The 20,000-nt window shown below is 39.0% G+C and overlaps 1 pseudogene; it reads right to left on the bottom strand.

Moving 5' to 3' along the window:
• Nucleotides 1-20,000, bottom strand: part of LOC133665196 (capping protein, Arp2/3 and myosin-I linker protein 3-like) — an 89,940-nt pseudogene that overhangs the window by 29,753 nt on the left and 40,187 nt on the right.

Genomic DNA, 20,000 nt, shown 5'->3' on the forward strand with positions numbered 1-20,000 from the left:
AGAAAAAAATCCTGACTTTCTGACATAAAAAAACTCGACTTTTTGACAGAAATATTACTGACTTGTTGACAGAAAAATACCGACTTTTTGACAGATAAAATACCGATTTTTTGACTGAATAAATCCCGACTTTCTGACAGAAAAATACCCACTTTTTGACGGAAAAAATCCAGATTTTTTGACAGAAAAAAAAGACTTTTTGACAGAAAAAACCCCATTTTTTGACAGAAAAAATCCCGATTTTTTGACAGAACAAATCCTGACTTTCTGACAGAAAAAAATCCTGACTTTTTGACACTTAGAAAAAAATCCTGACTTTCTGACATAAAAAAACTCGACTTTTTGACAGAAATATTACTGACTTGTTGACAGAAAAATACAGACTTTTTGACAGATAAAATACCGATTTTTTGACAGAATAAATCCCGACTTTCTGACAGAAAAATACCCACTTTTTGACGGAAAAAATCCCGATTTTATGACAGAAAAAAAAGACTTTTTGACGGAAAAAATCCCGATTTTTTGACAGAACAAATCCTGACTTTCTGACAGAAAAAAATCCTGACTTTTTGACACTTAGAAAAAAATCCTGACTTTTTGACATAAAAAAACTCGACTTTTTGACAGAAATATTACTGACTTGTTGACAGAAAAATACCGACTTTTTGACGGATAAAATACCGATTTTTTGACAGAATAAATCCCGACTTTCTGACAGAAAAATACCCACTTTCTGACGGAAAAAATCCCGATTTTTTGACGGAAAAAAAAGACTTTTTGACGGAAAAAATCCCGATTTTTTGACAGAAAAAATCCTGACTTTGACAGAAAAAAACCCTGACTTTTGACACTTAGAAAAAAATCCTGACTTTCTGACATAAAAAAACTCGACTTTTTGACAGAAATATTACTGACTTGTTGACAGAAAAATACCGACTTTTTGACAGATAAAATACCGATTTTTTGACAGAATAAATCCCGACTTTCTGACAGAAAAATACCCACTTTTTGACGGAAAAAATCCAGATTTTATGACAGAAAAAAAAGACTTTTTGACAGAAAAAATCCCGATTTTTTGACAGAACAAATCCTGACTTTCTGACAGAAAAAAATCCTGACTTTTTGACACTTAGAAAAAAATCCTGACTTTTTGACATAAAAAAACTCGAATTTTTGACAGAAATATTACTGACTTGTTGACAGAAAAATACCGACTTTTTGACAGATAAAATACCGATTTTTTGACTGAATAAATCCCGACTTTCTGACAGAAAAATACCCACTTTTTGACGGAAAAAATCCAGATTTTTTGACAGAAAAAAAAGACTTTTTGACGGAAAAAATCCCGATTTTTTGACAGAACAAATCCTGACTTTCTGACAGAAAAAAATCCTGACTTTTTGACACTTAGAAAAAAATCCTGACTTTTTGACATAAAAAAAACTTGACTTTTTGACAGAAATATTACTGACTTGTTGACAGAAAAATACCGACTTTTTGACAGATAAAATACCGATTTTTTGACAGAATGAATCCCGACTTTCTGACAGATAAAATACCGATTTTTTGACAGAATAAATCCCGACTTTCTGACAGAAAAATACCCACTTTTTGACGGAAAAAAATCCCGATTTTATGACAGAAAAAAAAGACTTTTTGACGGAAAAAAATCCCGATTTTTTGACAGAACAAATCCTGACTTTCTGACAGAAAAAAATCCTGACTTTTTGACACTTAGAAAAAAATCCTGACTTTTTGACATAAAAAAACTCGACTTTTTGACAGAAATATTACTGACTTGTTGACAGAAAAATACCGACTTTTTGACAGATAAAATACCGATTTTTTGACAGAATAAATCCCGACTTTCTGACAGAAAAATACCCACTTTTTGACGGAAAAAATCCCGATTTTTTGACAGAAAAAAGACTTTTTGACGGAAAAAATCCCGATTTTTTGACAGAACAAATCCTGACTTTCTGACAGAAAAAAATCCTGACTTTTTGACACTTAGAAAAAAAACCTGACTTTTTGACATAAAAAAACTCGACTTTTTGACAGAAATATTACTGACTTGTTGACAGAAAAATACCGACTTTTTGACGGATAAAATACCGATTTTTTGACAGAATAAATCCCGACTTTCTGACAGAAAAATACCCACTTTTTGACGGAAAAAATCCCGATTTTTTGACAGGAAAAAAAAGACTTTTTGACGGAAAAAATCCCGATTTTTTGACAGAACAAATCCTGACTTTCTGACAGAAAAAAATCCTGACTTTTTGACACTTAGAAAAAAATCCTGACTTTTTGACATAAAAAAACTTGACTTTTTGACAGAAATATTACTGACTTGTTGACAGAAAAATACCGACTTTTTGACAGATAAAATACCAATTTTTTGACAGAATAAATCCCGACTTTCTGACAGAAAAATACCCACTTTTTGACGGAAAAAATCCCGATTTTATGACAGAAAAAAAAGACTTTTTGACGGAAAAAATCCCGATTTTTTGACAGAACAAATCCTGACTTTCTGACAGAAAAAAATCCTGACTTTTTGACACTTAGAAAAAAATCCTGACTTTTTGACATAAAAAAACTCGACTTTTTGACAGAAATATTACTGACTTGTTGACAGAAAAATACCGACTTTTTGACAGATAAAATACAGATTTTTTGACAGAATAAATCCCGACTTTCTGACAGAAAAAATCCCGATTTTTTGACAGGAAAAAAAGACTTTTTGACGGAAAAAAATCCCGATTTTTTGACAGAACAAATCCTGACTTTCTGACAGAAAAAAATCCTGACTTTTTGACACTTAGAAAAAAATCCTGACTTTTTGACATAAAAAAACTCGACTTTTTGACAGAAATATTACTGACTTGTTGACAGAAAAATACCGACTTTTTGACAGATAAAATACCGATTTTTTGACAGAATAAATCCCGACTTTCTGACAGAAAAATACCCACTTTTTGACGGAAAAAATCCCGATTTTTTGACAGAAAAAAAAGACTTTTTGACGGAAAAAATCCCGATTTTTTGACAGAACAAATCCTGACTTTCTGACAGAAAAAAATCCTGACTTTTTGACACTTAGAAAAAAATCCTGACTTTTTGACACTTAGAAAAAAATCCTGACTTTTTGACAGAAATATTACTGACTTGTTGACAGAAAAATACCGACTTTTTGACAGATAAAATACCGATTTTTTGACAGAATAAATCCCGACTTTCTGACAGAAAAATACCCACTTTTTGACGGAAAAAATCCCGATTTTTTGACAGAAAAAAAAGACTTTTTGACGGAAAAAAATACCGATTTTTTGACAGAAAAAATCCTGACTTTCTGACAGAAAAAAATCCTGACTTTTTGACACTTAGAAAAAAATCCTGACTTTTTGACAGAAAAAAAAATGATTTTTTGACAGAAATATTACTGACTTGTTGACAGAAAAATACCGACTTTTTGACAGATAAAATACAGATTTTTTGACAGAATAAATCCCGACTGTCTGACAGAAAAATAGCGACTTTTTGACGGAAAAAAATACCGATTTTTGACAGAAAAAATCCAGATTTTTTGACAGAAAAAATCCTGATTTTTTGACAGAAAAAAATACTGACTTTTTGACAGAAAAATACTGAATTTTTGACAGAAAAATACCGACTTTTTGACGGATAAAATCCAGACTTTCTGACGGAAAAAATACAGATTTTTGGACGGAAAAAATACAGATTTTTTGACGGAAAAAATACTGATTTTTTGACGGAAAAAATACTGATTTTTTGACGGAAAAAATACTGATTTTTTGACAGAAAAAATTCCTGACTTTTTGACAGAAAAAATTCCTGACTTTTTGACACTTAGAAAAAAACAAAAACTTTTTGACGGAAAAAAGGTGAGGCCTTCAATCCCAGGAACACCATGCATACCGTTAAGCATGGTGGTGGTAGTATTATGCTCTGGGCCTGCGGACCTGCAGCGAAGCGGGGTGTGCCAGGACCGGCTTCGAGATCAGAGACAGGTGCGTAGATGACCCACCTGGGAGTGTTTATCTAATCACCTGTCGCTCTGTTAAAGGGAGCCGCCGAGAAGGAGAGAGAGAGTTGGAGGGCGAGCGAGAGCGAGACGGACATAAGAGATGATGGCGGAAAAGCACACAAAGAGACTCATAGTGAAAAGTAAATCATTGTTCAGAACCATGAACGCAGCCGTCATGTCCGTGATTGGTGGTCCGTAGAACCCGGAAGCGCAAGACTTCCACATAATTCTAGCTTTGATTTAGCCATTCCTTTACCACTTTTGAGGTGTGTTTGGGGTCATTGTCCTGTTGGAACACCCAACTGCGCCCAAGACCCAACCTCCGGGCTGATGATTTTAGCTTGTCCTGAAGAATTTGGGAGGTAATCACACAGAACTTTCCTCCAGAAGGTCTTATCTTTGTCCATGTGATGTCAGATGGAACAAAAATTCAGCTGTTTGGCCACAATACCCAGCAATATGTTTGGAGGAAAAAAGGTGAGGCCTTTAATCCCAGGAACACCACGCCTACCGTCAAGCATGGTGGTGGTAGTATTATGCTCTGGATTCCAGTTCAGATTGGCTGGTACTTTGCACGTCTTTGGGATTGTACCTGCAGCTCTTTGTCAGCAGCCTTCGCCAGCTCCCCGACCAAAGTGTCCAGGCGCTGCCTGATGGGGCCGTCCACCGACAAGACGTGGGCCAACTCACACAAGGATGGATACAGCTGCCACACACAAGACACAGCCGGTTAGAATCAAATATATATAACAATATACTTATAGTAGTATATATTATATTATTACAAATCATGATACATCATTTTTTTTACACAGCTCCTGTAATAGATAATAAAAAAACAGACTTTTTGACCGAAAAATCCTGACTTTTTGACACTTCCAAAAAAACAGATTTTTTGACCGAAAAAATACAGACTTTGACAAAAAAAATACAGACTTTTTGACAGAAAAATACAGACTTTTTGACAGAAAAAAACTGATTTTTTGACAGAAAAAATACTGACTTTTTGACGGATAAAATACAGATTTTTTTGACAGAATAAATCCCGACTTTTTGACACTTATAAAAAAAACAGATTTTTTGACAGAAAAAAAATGATTTTTTGACAGAATAAATTCCGACTTTCTGACAGAAAAATACGACTTTTTGACAGATAAAATACAGATTTTTTGACCGAATAAATCCCGACTTTCTGACAGAAAAATACAGAGTTTCTGACGGAAAAAATCCTGACTTTTTGACATTTAGAAAACAACCCGATATTTTGACAGAAAAACCTGATTTTTTGACTGAAAAACCTGATTTTTTGACAGAAAAAAAACTGATTTTTTGACAGAAAAAAAAACTGATTTTTTGACAGAATAAATTCCGACTTACTTACAGAAAAATACAGACTTTTTGACAGAAAAAATCCTGACTTTCTGACAGAAAAAAATCCTGACTTTTTGATACTTAGAAAAAAACCAGATTTTTTGACAGAAAAAAACTGATTTTTTGACAGAAAAAAAAACGATTTTTTGACTGAATAAATTCTGACTTTGACAGAATAAATTCCGACTGACAGAAAAATTAAAAAATGTAGACAGAAAAAATCCTGACTTTTTGACAGAAAAAATCCTGACTTTTTGACACTTCCAAAAAATCCTGACTTTGTGACACTTCCAAAAAAACCTGATTTTTTAAAAGCAAAAATACCAACTTTTTAACAGAAAAATATCGACTTTTTGACAGAAAAAATACAGATTTTTTTGACGGAATAAATCCCGACTTTTTGACACAAAAATACCGACTTTTTGACAGAAAAAACACAGATTTTTCGACGGAATAAATCCCGAATTTCTGACAGAAAAAACCCGACTTTTTGATGGAAAAAATACAGATTTTTTGACAGAAATAATCCTAACTTTCTGACAGAAAAAAATCCTGTCAGAAAAGTCAACCTGACTTTTTGACAGAAAAAAACAGATTTTTTGACAGAAAAGATACCGACTTTTTGACAGATAAAATACAGATTTTTTGACAGAAATAATCCTAACTTTCTGACAGAAAAAAATCCTGTCAGAAAAGTCAACCTGACTTTTTGACGGAAAAAAAACAGATTTTTTGACAGATAATATACCGACTTTTTGACAGAAAAAATACAGATTTTTTGACAGAATAAATTCGAACTTTCTGACAGAAAAATATCGATTTTTTGACAGAAAAAAATCCTGACTTTTTGACACTTAGAAAAAACCTGATTTTTTGACAGAATAAATTCCGACTTTCTGACAGAAAAATATATTCCCGTTAATTGCCATGGAAAGTTTCCAACTTTGAATATTCCCGGAATTTTACCAGAATGCACTGCACATGTGATGGAGGAATGCACTGCACATGTGATGGAGGAATGCACAGTGCAGGGTTGAAATTTAACTGAATTTGCATTAAATCAGGTTGTTTTAGCTAATAATCGCGCTACAAGATCTAGCATGTTGCATTCAATGTTTATTCCCATCAATTTCCCATTAATTCCCGTTAATTCCCATGGAAAGTTTCCAACTTTGAATATTCCCGGAATTTCCCCGGAATGCACTGGACATGTGATGGAAGAATGCACTGCACATGTGATGGAAGAATGCACAGTGCAGGGTGGAAATTGTACTGAATTTGCATTAAATCAGGTTTTTTTAGCTAATAATCATGCTGCAAGATCTAGCATGTTGCATTCAATGTTTATTCCCATCAATTTCCCATTATTTCCCGTTAATTCCCATGGAAAGTTTCCAACTTTGAATAAACCCGGAATTTTGCAACCCGAGACAAACTTAACTTGGCTCGTGAGTAGAAATTTATTTTTTGCTTTTAATTTTCTAGGTTGATAAAAACATTCCCCAAGATTTAAAAGAACTGCATTGAATTAACTTTGTTAAAAAATAAATAAATAAAAATAACCCGTATATCATCTTTCAACGTCCAAGAAAGCTGCTTTAACACCCCTCGCTGGGACTCCCTGGTGCACAAACACTTCCAGTTTTCTACATCAGAGCGCACGGAACATCTGTCTAGAAATATGAAAGAGCCCCGTGCTTGAAGATTCCGCCAAGTGAAGTAGCGATGATATAAAATATTTGACCACGGCCTCTGTGTATTTCTAATTGGCATCTTGGTTAACTTATTAGTCTTCCCTGAAAACCCTTTGATTACCATCCAGTGTGCGCCACACCACCGTAAAAACACTAAAATAATCTACCACATTAGGAATGCATACAGGAAGAAAGTTTGCATCATTTATGTACAAAACCCCAAAAGCAGTGAAGTTGTCACGTTGTGTAAATGCTAAATAAAAAGAGAATACAATGATTTGCAAATCCTTTTCAACTTATATTCAATTGAATAGACTGCAAAGACAAGATATTTAACGTTCAAACTGGTAAACTTTGTTATTTTTTACAAATATTAGCTCATTTGGATTTGGATGCCAATTCCTTGAAAATCAAAATCAAAAATGTTACCTTAAAAATCATTTTTTAATTTGAAAATCATTTTTTGCCTTGAAAATCATTTTTTGCCTTGAAAATCATTTTTTACCTTGAAAATCTACTTTCACCTTGAAAATAATTTTTTACCTTGAAAAAAAATATTTTACCTTGAAAATCAACTTTTACCTTGAAAACATTTTTTTTACATTGAAAATCATTTTTTGCCTTGAAAATCAACTTTTACCTTGAACATTTTCTTTTACCTTGAAAATCATTTTTTACTTTGAAAATCAAGTTTTGACCTTGAAATTTTTTTTTTACCTTGAAAATAATTTTTTACCTTGAAAATAATTTTTTGCCTTGAAAATCAACTTTTACCTTGAAAATCAGTTTTTGCCCTGAAAATAAACTTACCTTGAAATAAATTTGTTTACCTTGAAAATCATTTTTTACCTTGAAAATCTTTTTTTTTTTTTTACCTTGAAAATCTTTTTTTGCCTTGAAAATCAACTTTTACCTTGAAAACATTTTTTTTTACCTTGAAAATCTTTTTTTTTACCTTGAAAATCTTTTTATGCCTTGAAAATCAACTTTTACCTTGAAAATCAGTTTTTGCCTTGAAAATAAACTTTTACCTGAAAATGTCTTTTTTACCTTGAAAATATTTTTTTTTACCTTGAAAATAATTTTTTACCTTGAAAATCATTTTTTACCTTGAAAATCAATTGTTTACCTTGAAAATCATTTTTTGCCTTGAAAATCAACTTTTACCTTGAAAATAAACTTTTACCTTGAAAATCAGTTTTTCCCTTGAAAATAAACTTGCCTTGAAATAAATTTGTTTACCTTGAAAATCATTTTTTACCTTGAAAATCTTTTTTTTTTTTTTACCTTGAAAATCTTTTTTTGCCTTGAAAATCAACTTCTACCTTGAAAACATTTTTTTTTACCTTGAAAATCTTTTTTTTTTTACCTTGAAAATAATTTTTTGCCTTGAAAATCAACTTTTAGCTTGAAAACATTTTTTTTACCTTGAAAATAATTTTTTACCTTGAAAAAAAATGTATTGGATTCATTGGAATTGCTGGCACAAGATGCAAAAAAGAGTGAGCAAGTTGAGGAATGCTCATCAAACACTTATTTGGAACATCCCACAGCTGAACGGGCTAATTGGGAACAGGTGGGTGCCATGATTGGGTGTAAAAAGCAGCTTCCATGAAATGCTCAGTCGTTCACAAACAAAGACGGGGCGAGGGTCACCACTTTGTCGACAAATTGTTTAAGAACAACATTTCTCAACCAGCTGTTGCAAGGAATTTAGGGTTCAGAGAATCTGGAGAAATCACTGCACGTAAGCGATGATATCACGGACCTTGGATCCCTCAGGCGGTACTGCATCTAAAACTGACATCACTGTGTAAAGGATATCACCACTTGGCCCGGCCACAGGTGTATAAAATCCAGCACTTAGGCATGGAGTCTGTTTCTACAAACATTTGTGAAAGAATGGGCCGCTTTCAGTGATTTCCAGAATGGAACTGTCATAGGATGCCACCTGTGCGACAAATCCAATCGTGAAATTTCCTCGCTCCTAACTTTATTATAAGAAAAGTGAAGAGTTTTGGGAACAACAGCAACTCAGCCACCAAGTGGTAGGCCACATAAACTGTCAGAGAGGGGTATAGTGCAAAGACTTTCTGCACAGTCAGTTGCTACAGAGCTCCAAACGTCATGTGACCTTCCAATTAGCCCACGTACAGCACGCAGAGAGCTTCATGGAATGTGTTTCCATTGTGCCGAGTGTGAAATTTGGTGGAGGAGGAATTATGTCGTGGGGTTGTTTTTCCAGGAGTTGGGCTTGGCCCCTTAGTTCCAGTGAAAGGAACTTTGAATGCTCCAGGATACCAAAACATTTTTGGACAATTCCATGCTCCCAACCTTGTGGGAACAGTTTGGAGCGGGGCCCCCTTCCTCTTCCAACATGACTGTGCACCAGTGCACAAAGCAAGGTCCATAAAGACATGGACGACAGATGAACTTGACTGGCCTGCACAGAGTCCTGACCTGAACCCGACAGAACACCTTTGGGATGAATTAGAACGGAGACTGAGAGCCAGGCCAATGCGGTTTTGGAAGAACGGTGGAAAATTGCTATAAACACGCTCCGCAACCTTGTGGACAGCCTTTCCCAGAAGAGTTGAAGCTGTAATAGCTGCAAAAGGTCATATTGAACCCTATGGGTTAGGAATGGGATGGCACTTCAAAGTTCATATGTGAGTCAGGGCAGGTTACTTGAAGTCTGCAGCTTCAAGTCAGGTCCAGTTAATACAGGAAAAATAGTTTTTCTTCCTAGAATTAAGTGGGTGCGGCTTATAGTCCGGAAAATAATAAATACAATAAAAATTTTTTTTTTTTTTTTTAAATTTAAAAAAAAAAAAAAAAAAAAAAAAAGTCCGGAAAATACGGTATTTATTTTTTAAAATGTTCCGCGATGGAAAAGCCACATTTACTGATAACATCAATTAATCCCCACGCCTGAGAAGAGAGGTAAAAAAACAACAATTGAATAAATTGTGAAACTCACAGCTCGGGAATTCCTGGCTTCCTTCAGGATCTGTTTGGCGGTCTGCACTTCCTCGGCGTCCTCCGAGCCTTTCAGCACACCGATCTGCTGCTGCACCCGCACGCACAGCCGCTCCATCACCTACCACATGCAGAAATACGCAACATTTTGTGTTACTTTTGCAGCCTCTTCTCCCGGTCCGGTCCGGTCCGCAGGAACACACACCTGCTCGGCGGTGCTGGTGACCAGGCCCTGGTGCAGCCGGAGAGCCTGCTTCTGGGAGAAGCGCTGGGTCTGGTTGTTCCGGAGCAGGGCGCGCTGGATCTGCCCCGATCACACGCAAACACACGGTTGTTGACGGAGCGTGGCGTAAACAGGAGAGAAGAACATTTGCATGGTAATAAGGAGACCGAGGAGAACTGCAAAATGAGCTCCGTGCTTTTGACTTCATGTCTTTTCTCCGGTGGAAATGCTCACTTTAACTTTTGGGATGATCCATCAACGCACAACTAGTGGAATGACACCTGTGTCGTGGCCTGAGGGGATGACACCTGTGTCGTGGCCTGAGGGGATGACACCTGTGTCGTGGCCTGAGGGGATGACACCTGTGTCGTGGCCTGAGGGGATGACACCTGTGTCGTGGCCTGAGGGGATGACACCTGTGTCGTGGCCTGAGGGGATGACACCTGTGTCGTGGCCTGAGGGGATGACACCTGTGTCGTGGCCTGAGGGGATGACACCTGTGTCGTGGCCTGAGGGGATGACACCTGTGTCGTGGCCTGAGGGGATGACACCTGTGTCGTGGCCTGAGGGGATGACACCTGTGTCGTGGCCTGAGGGGGTCTGAGGCCACTTGGAGGAGGGCGCCACGCAAAATAACTACAAACGTGCCGACTACCCCTTTCCCCATTTCTAAAAAAGACGGAGGAAGATGAAGAAGAAGAAGAAGAACAAGAAGAAGTAGACAAAGAGAGACAAGATGAAGAAGAAGACGAAGACGAACAAGAAGAAGAAGAAGATGAAGAAGAAGATGAAGACAAACAAGAAGAAGAAGAAGAAGAAGGAGAACAAGAAGAAGAAGAAGATGAAGACAAAGAGAGACAAGATGAAGAAGAAGATGAAGACGAAGATGAACCAGAAGAAGAAGAAGAGCAAGAAGAAAAAGAACAACAAAAACAAGAAGAAGAAGAAGAAGAAGAAGAACAAGAACAAGAACAAGAAGACCAAGAAGAACAACAACAACAACAAGAACAAGAAGAAGAAGACGAAGAGAGACAAGATGAAGAAGAAGACGAAGACGAACAAGAAGAACAAGAAGAACAACAAGAAGAAGAACAAGAAGAAGAACAAGAAGGAGAAGAAGAAGGAGAAGAACAAGAAGAAGAAGACAAAGAGAGACAAGATGAAGAAGATGAAGACGAAGAGCAAAAAGAAGAACAAGAACAGGAACAAGAAGAAGAAGAAGAAGAAGAAGAAGAAGAAGAAGAAGACGAAGAAGAAGACGAAGAAGAAGAAGACCAAGAAGAACAAGAAGAACAACAAGAAGAAGAAGAAGAAGGAGAAGAACAAGAAGAAGAACAAGAAGGAGAAGAACAAGAAGAAGAAGAACAAGAAGAAGAAGACAAAGAGAGACAAGATGAAGAAGATGAAGACGAAGAGCAAGAAGGAGAAGAAGAACAAGAAGAAGAAGAAGAACAACAACAAGAACAAGAAGAAGAAGACAAAGAGAGACAAGATGAAGAAGAAGACGAAGACAAACAAGAAGAACAAGAACAACAAGAAGAAGAACAAGAAGAAGAACAAGAAGGAGAAGAAGAAGGAGAAGAACAAGAAGAAGAAGACAAAGAGAGACAAGATGAAGAAGATGAAGACGAAGAGCAAAAAGAAGAACAAGAACAGGAACAAGAAGAAGAACAAGAAGAAGAAGAAGACGAAGAAGAAGAAGAAGAAGACGAAGAAGACCAAGAAGAACAAGAAGAACAACAAGAAGAAGAAGAAGAAGGAGAAGAACAAGAAGAAGAACAAGAAGGAGAAGAACAAGAAGGAGAAGAACAAGAAGAAGAAGAACAAGAAGAAGAAGACAAAGAGAGACAAGATTAAGAAGATGAAGACGAAGAGCAAGAAGGAGAAGAACAAGAAGAAGAAAAAGAAGAAGAAGAAGAAGAAGACCAAGAAGAAGACCAAGAAGAAGACCAAGAAGAAGACCAAGAAGAAGACCAAGAAGAAGACCAAGAAGAAGACCAAGAAGAAGAAGAAGACGAAGAAGAAGAAGAAGATTAAGACGAAGGCGAAGACGAAGAAGAAGTCTGTGAATGTTTGGCTCTGCTAAACTAGTAAGTGACTTCCGATGCTCAAATCAAAATGCTTATATAGAAGAAGAAGAAGAAGAAGAAGAAGAAGGCCTACGTGCAACTACTGCTATCAAGGCCGAAGCTGCAAAACAACCAAAGAAACAAAAAGTTTAGTCTGAGGAGACAAAAAAAGAAAAAGGGAGGCTACCCGGATAAAAGGACAGTCAAGGATCAACATTGGCCCGACGAAGGCGAAGACGAGGAATTTTTTGGCTCTACTAAACTAATAAGTGACTTTCAATGCTAAAATCAAAATGCTAATGATAGCTATCGGAAATTTGCCTGGTAGCAATAAATAGCAAACACACTATTTCCTTCTAACAAACTCTCCCGCCGGCCTTTCTTTGCTTCGAACTTGCATCCGCCCTGATACATTCTTGCTAGTAGCGTCACGTTTGTAGCGCCGATCTGGCAAAACACTACCTTTTTGGTCCACTGGCGCCGCCAAAATCAACCAAGACTGAAAGTTCTTAAGCAGGGCTTTAAAGGGGAACTGCACTTCGGAAGTCGATGCAAACGCCTGCGTGCCGCCAGAAAAAGACGAAGAAAAAGAAGAAGGCCTACGTGCAACTACTGCTATCAAAGCCGAAGCTGCAAAACAACCAAAGAAACGAAAAGTTTAGTCTGAGGAGACAAAAAAAGAAAAAGGGAGGCTACCCGGATAAAAGGACAGTCAAGGATCAACATTGGCCCGACGAAGGCGAAGAGGAGGAATTTTTGGCTCTGCTAAACTAGTAAGTGACTTTCGATGCTAAAATCAAAATGCTAATGCTAATGTTAGCTATCGTAAATTTGCATGGTAGCAATAAATAGCCACCACACTACTTCCTTTGAACAAACTCTCCCGCCGGGGGGGTGAAACCAAGCGTTTTGTCGTGTCTTTTTTTTGCCATTTACAGGATGGCAAAACTGACCAACTCGTCAAATTATGTCCTTCTACCATCCAGGGGAGAGGCACGACTTACGAGTTGGGATTAACTTTCACCAGCTCCCAGGCGAGAAAGCCGCTCACCGGCTCATGACGTCGCTACAGCGGCAGCCAGCTTCTTAGCGCCCTGCGTCAGCGCTTATAATAACAATATCATTAATACTCGGTTAATAGTCAAGTCACGACGTGTATTGTTGGCGCTTTTTGGACGGTTATTTAGCGGGTTTTATCGGTGGGATAGAGGACCTCCCGTTACCTCCGTCGTAAGAAGACTTTTATCTACGTTTATTTGCAAGTTAGAATGCATTAACAACAATAAATCTCCCATAATGATTGTGAAGGATAGACAAAAAAGTGCAGTTCTCCTTTCCAATAACAATACGACACATTTTACCGTTGCTTCTTTTAGATTGCCATAAAAACAAAACAATGAGAGATATTTTCCATCACGTTGATAATGCACGATAAAATACACTCGTGGAAAAAAGCATTAGCAAATATGCTCGGCACGGAAGAAAACGATCTGAATCACAAATACAAATTGAAGTCGTTAATCAGACTCCGGAGGCATTGAAGCGGTTTTTAACGGTTTGTCTCACCTTGGTCAGAGCTTGGTCCGTCCTCTCGGGGGCGCTGCGGTACGCCTGGGTGACGTCGCTGAGGGGGAGGGGCATGTACTGCAGAGTAAAGTTGCTAACGAGTGGAAGAGGGCAAAAGGAGAGGCATGGATCTATGTTAGCTTTATTTTGTTTTAGCACACTTCCGTAATGTTTGTAACATGTAAGTACAGTCGTGGTCAAAAGAACATAATGTCATGGCTTTTCTTGAGTTTCCAATAATTTCTACAACTCTTGTTTTTTTTTTGTGATTTGGGGGCTTGTCCGGGATTCTAATGTACAATCTGTGTTCTCCGCAATACCAAAATAAGTCAGCCCGTGCCCAAGGGCCTATTTTGAGCCATCTTGACTGTTTTATATACAATACAGAGCACTTACTAAGCCTCTTTTTGGCAAGGTTGGCTCAAAAAATTGGACACCACTGGTTCCCTTGTTATTAATTCAACATACATTCTGTGTTATTATTATGTTTTTGTATAAAGCTAGTACGTTATCCGTATAAATCTCAAAGTTGTGTCCTGAGAACAGATCCTCTCAAATGTATTATGTCAGAGTGATTGAAGCACATACTTGTTGGTCGCAAAAAACATTCATGAAGTTTGCTTCTTTTATGAATTTATTATGTGTCTACTGAGAATGTGAGCAAATGTGCTGGGTCAAAAGTACCATACAGCAATGTTAATATTTGCTTACATGTCCCTTGGCAAGTTTACCTGCAATAAGGCACTTTTGGTAGCCATCCACAAGCTTCTGCTTGACCACTCGACCACTAAATTGCTGCAGTTCAGCTAAATGTGTTGGTTTTCTGACATGGTCTTGTTTCTTCAGCATTGTCCACACGTTTAAGTCAGGACTTTTGGGAAGGCCATTCTAAAACCTTCATTCTAGCCTGATTTAGCCATTCCTTTACCACTTTTGACGTGTGTTTAGGGTCATTGTCCTGTCGGAACACCCAACTGCACCCAAGACCCAACCTCCGTGATGATTTCAGCTTGTCCTGAAGAATTTGGAGTTAATCCTCCTTTTTCATTGTGCCATTTACTCTCTGTAAAGCAGCAGTTCCATTGGCAGCAAAACAGGCCTAGAGCATAATACTACCACCACCATGCTTGACGGTAGGAATGGTGTTCCTGGGATTAAAGGCCTCACCTTTTCTCCTCCAAACAAATTGCTAAAACAAATTGCTGGGTATTGTGGCCAAACAGCTCCATTTTTGTTTCATCTGACCACAGAACAAGACGAAAGAACAACAAGAACCACAACAAGAACAAGAAGAACAAGAACAAGAAGAACAAGAACAAGAAGAACAACAACAAGAAGAACAGGAATAACAAGAAGAACAAGAACAAAAACAACAAGAAGAACAAGAACAGGAAGAACAAGAACAACAAGAACAACAGGAAGAACACGAAGAACAAGAACGACAACAGGAAGAACAAGAACAAGAAGAACAAGAACAAGAACAAGAACAAGAACAAGAAGAACAAGAACAAGAAGAACAAGAAGAACAAGAAGAACAAGAACAAGAAGAACAACAGGAAGAACAAGAACAAGAACGACAACAGGAAGAACAAGAACAAGAAGAACAAGAACAAGAAGAACAAGAAGAAGAAAAACAAGAACAAAAAGAACAAGAAGAACAAGAAGAACAAGAACAAGAACAACAAGAACAAGAAGAACAAGAACAAGAACAAGAAGAACAAGAAGAAGAAAAACAAGAACAAAAAGAACAAGAAGAACAAGAAGAACAAGAACAAGAACAACAAGAACAAGAACAAGAAGAACAAGAACAAGAAGAACAAGAAGAACAAGAACAAGAAGAACAAGAACAACAAGAACAAGAACAAAAAGAACAAGAACAAGAAGAACAAGAAGAACAAGAAGAACAAGAAGAACAAGAACAAGAAAAACAAGAAGAAGACTTTCCTCCAGAAAGTATTATCTTTGTCCATGTGATCAGCAGCCTTAAGGTGTGGCTTCTGGAGCAAGGGCTTCAGAAGCTTCCTTCTCAGTCCATGGCGATGCAAAACACGCTTGACTGTGGACACTGACGCCTGTGTTCCAGCAGCTTCCGATTCATTGCAGAGCTGCTTTTAGGTGGTTCTCGGTTGACTCTTGATCATCCTGACCAATTTCCTCTCAGCAGCAGGCGGTAGCTTGCATTTTCTTCCTGATCGTGGCAGTGACAAAACTGTGCCGTGCACGTTATACTTACAAACAATTGTCTGCACAGTTGCTCTTGTCACCTTAAGCTGCTTTGAAATGGCTCCAAGTGACTTTCCTGACTTGCTCAAGTCAATGATTCGTTTTTTTCAGATCTGTGCCGAGTTCCTTTGACTTTCTCATTATCGCGTTTGTAACCGATGATTGGAAACTCAAGCCAGCCGTGACTTTATGGTCTTTACAAGTGTATGTACACTTTTGACCACGACTGTATATTACGAGATGGAACTGACTCAATATTCTATTCTACTCATATGTTACTAATAGTCTAACATTTGCACACTATTGACTAGGGATGCACCGGAAATTTGTCCGCCGAAACATGATTGACAGAGCTCTCCAAAAACGATGCAAAAGTAGCAACCAGGTCGCTGTTCTGTTTGGACTGTAGTCCCTTTGGAGAAGACCCTATTCCCATCGGATTCGGACTTTCTCATTTAAAACCCAAAGACGTACTACTTGGGGTAGTCGAAGGATGCGGTAAACATTATTTACAGTACGCGGTTTGAGGTGAGCTCCCTTCAGGGACTATTTTACACTTGGAGCCAATTTGTCCGAAGGAGCTACTTCTACAGACTTTTCTTTGCTGCTAGCAGCTGAGCTTCGGAGAGAAAACCAGAGGGCGAGCGACCTTCTGGGAATTTTAGGGCATCTCTGTGAGAATAATTGTATCTAAATGATTGTAAGATACATCCTCAGATGCACTGGGACACATCCTCAGCGATGTGCCTGAGATCACCGGGGGTTTCGGGTCTTTCAACATTATACCCCCTCCCTCAGGTGACTCAGCCAGGGTTGATCAGACCCAAGCTTGTGTCCCAGTAGCATTGGCCCACAGTTCGCTCCTCCTGATCCAAAGCCATATAGAGGCTCTCTCTGCTGCCTCCATGGTGGCCTTGATGGCCTTCCTTTTCCCATCACCCGTGATGCCAAGTAGTGTGAACACCTTAGACAATGAGCGGCCAGCAAGGCCTCTACACCCTACTTCAATGGGCTCACAGCGTGCCTTCCAGCCTCCTCTGCGGCATTGCTCGACTAGCTCCTGGTACTTTGACCGCTTCCGCTCGTTTGCCTCCTCTATGCGATCCTCCCAAGGAACTGTCAGCTCTATCAGTAGCACCTGCCGTGAAGATACTGATGTAAGCAAGGTGTCTGGCCTCAACGAAGTTGTTGTGACGTAGTCTGGAAACTTGAGCTGCTTGCCCAAGTCCACTCGAAGATCCCAGTCCAATGCTGAGGTGAGGAGCCTGGCTGCTGGTTTGGGCTGTGACTGTGGCTGCTCTCCAGCCCTGACAAAAGCAATTCTCCTCTTGCCAAGTTGTTGCTTGCTGATGTTGTTTTTGGCCACGGCTTTAGCTATGGCTTCAGCAACGGTCTTCAGCACTTGGTCGCGCCACCAGCGGTAGCGGCCCTCCCCCAGAGCTTTAGAGCAGCTGCTTAGGATGTGCTCCAGCGAGCCTTTCCTGGAGCACAGCACTCAGGCTGGAGAGTCATTCATGCCCCAGAGATGGAGATTGGCTGGGCTGGGTAGGACGTTGTAGACAGCTTGAACCATGAACTTAATGCGCTGGGGTTCAGTCAGCCTGATCTCAGACCAGGTCACCCCCCTCTCCAGTGCACCCTCCCACCTTGTCCATACCCACCATCCTGCTGGTTCATTCCTCCTCAACCTCTGCAAAAAATTATCACAAAACTATGTGTTTCAATGAGTTCCCGGCGAGCAGACAACAGCTGTCTTTCATCTTACCAATCAAAAGGCTTGTATAAACTCCACTGTGTAGGATGGAAAGCGACATGAAGGGGTCGGTTTCTTTGATGTATTGTAATCCACAGGAAGATTTTGTCTTGAGCCGAGATCTACAAAGCGGAGAGGAAGCAGGACATGTGCCCCCTCCAGGCAACTTTTCTTTGAACTGTTTTGTAACCAAAGGCGACGGCTGTTTACGACCCCCTTCCTTTAGAAACAGCTGTTGCCATGTAATCAAGAGGAGGCGTGCGACCTTTCGTCAGAGCGTGGTGGAAGACTGTACAAGAGTACAGCCCAGATGTTTCTCCTCAATGATTGAATTCTGTCTCTGTTTAATTCCTTGCTTCTTGTCTGTTTAATAGATGTCATCAGTGTTTGAACCTGACAATCTCGCTACGAGGAACACTTAATTGGGCTAAAAATTAACTACAAATCTAATTATCATAAAGACTTGCTTTGACTGATAGCCACAAATGTACCCACACATACTCGCGCACGCAGACATTTAACAAATCAAAGTAAACACCACCCCGAGAGGGACAGGTGGTGGGAAAACCGAGGGATGAAAGAGTCACATTGCAGGACTGATGCAACGTTGTGAAAGACTAAATAAACACAGTGTGACTCATCCACCTTATGTGTGCGGTCTGGATCACAAACATGTTTGTGTTGTGCGTTAGTTTGTCTTACTGCTCCAACGCTCTCGCCACATCCTGCAAGCCCGTCGCCGTGGTGTTGTTGCGATCCCACGTGACGCTCCTGAGAGGGATCCGATGGTTGGGAAAGATCGGGAGGAGACGGGGAAGAGAGAAGCAGAGTGTCACGGAAAAAAGTTGCGTGGTCAATGGGCACGGCATGATTCGAGTCGATTAATGGGGGGTGACGATTTGATTCAGTTAGAGATGCTACCTCAGTAGAAGCCTTTAAGTTCCATCTTAAAACTAATTTGTATACACTAGCCTTTAAATAGACCCCCCCTTTTAGACCAGTTGATCTGCAGTCTTTTTTCTGCTCTGCCCCCTCTGCGTGGAGAGGACCACAGATGACGCGCTAGCTGTTCAAAGTCGGGACCCAACTGTATTTTTTATTAAATCAACATAAAAAACACAATATATACATTATATATCAATATAGATCAATACAGTCTGCAGGGATACAGTCCGTAAGCACACATGATTGTATTTCTTTATGAAAAAAAAAATTCCCCCCCCCCCCCCGGTCCGTGGGACAAATTTTCAGGCGTTGACCGGTCCCCAGCTACAAAAAGGTTGGGGACCACTGCTTTAATCGATTAAGAGTAGTTCCAAACAAAAATCGCGATTAATCTGAAAATCTATGTTTTTTGACACCCTCCTTGATGCAGATGGGAGCATAAGGTATGCACCAACAACTACCATGCCTCCCGTGAGCTTCTGTGACGGGATCCTCCACCTACGCGTGCACTCTCTCCACCTCGCATTTTTAATCAAGCCATCACCTACTTTCCTTTCCACCGCCACAATCCGTGCCCTTGAAATTCAATCAGGGAAAACCTCAAATCTCCCTTTCTAGTCTTCCCCTAAGCGTACTCGTCTCTTACTCATGTACATTTGTGGTCAAAAGTGTACGTACACTTGTAAAGAACATCAGGTCATGGCTGTCTTGAGTTTCCAGTAATTTCTACAACTCTTATGTTTTTTCGTGATAGAGTGATTGGAGCACATACTTGTTGGTCACAAAAAACATTCATGAAGTTTGCTTCTTTTATGAATTTATTATGGGTCTACTGAAAATGTGACTTGGTCAAAAGTATACATACAGCAATGTTAATATTTGCTTACATGTCCCTTGGCAAGTTTCACTGCAATAAGGCGCTTTTGGTAGCCATCCACAAGCTTCTGCTTGAATTTTTGACCACTCCTCTTGACAAAATTGGTGCAGTTCAGCTAAATGTGTTGGTTTTCCTGACATGGACTTGTTTCTTCAGCATTGTCCACACGTTTAAGTCAGGACTTTGGGAAGGCCATTCTGAAACCTTCATTCTAGCCTGATTCAGTCAATCATTTACCACTTTTGAGGT

Source organism: Entelurus aequoreus, linkage group LG14 (genome assembly GCF_033978785.1).
Source record: "Entelurus aequoreus isolate RoL-2023_Sb linkage group LG14, RoL_Eaeq_v1.1, whole genome shotgun sequence".
Classification (NCBI taxonomy): Eukaryota; Metazoa; Chordata; class Actinopteri; order Syngnathiformes; family Syngnathidae; genus Entelurus; species Entelurus aequoreus.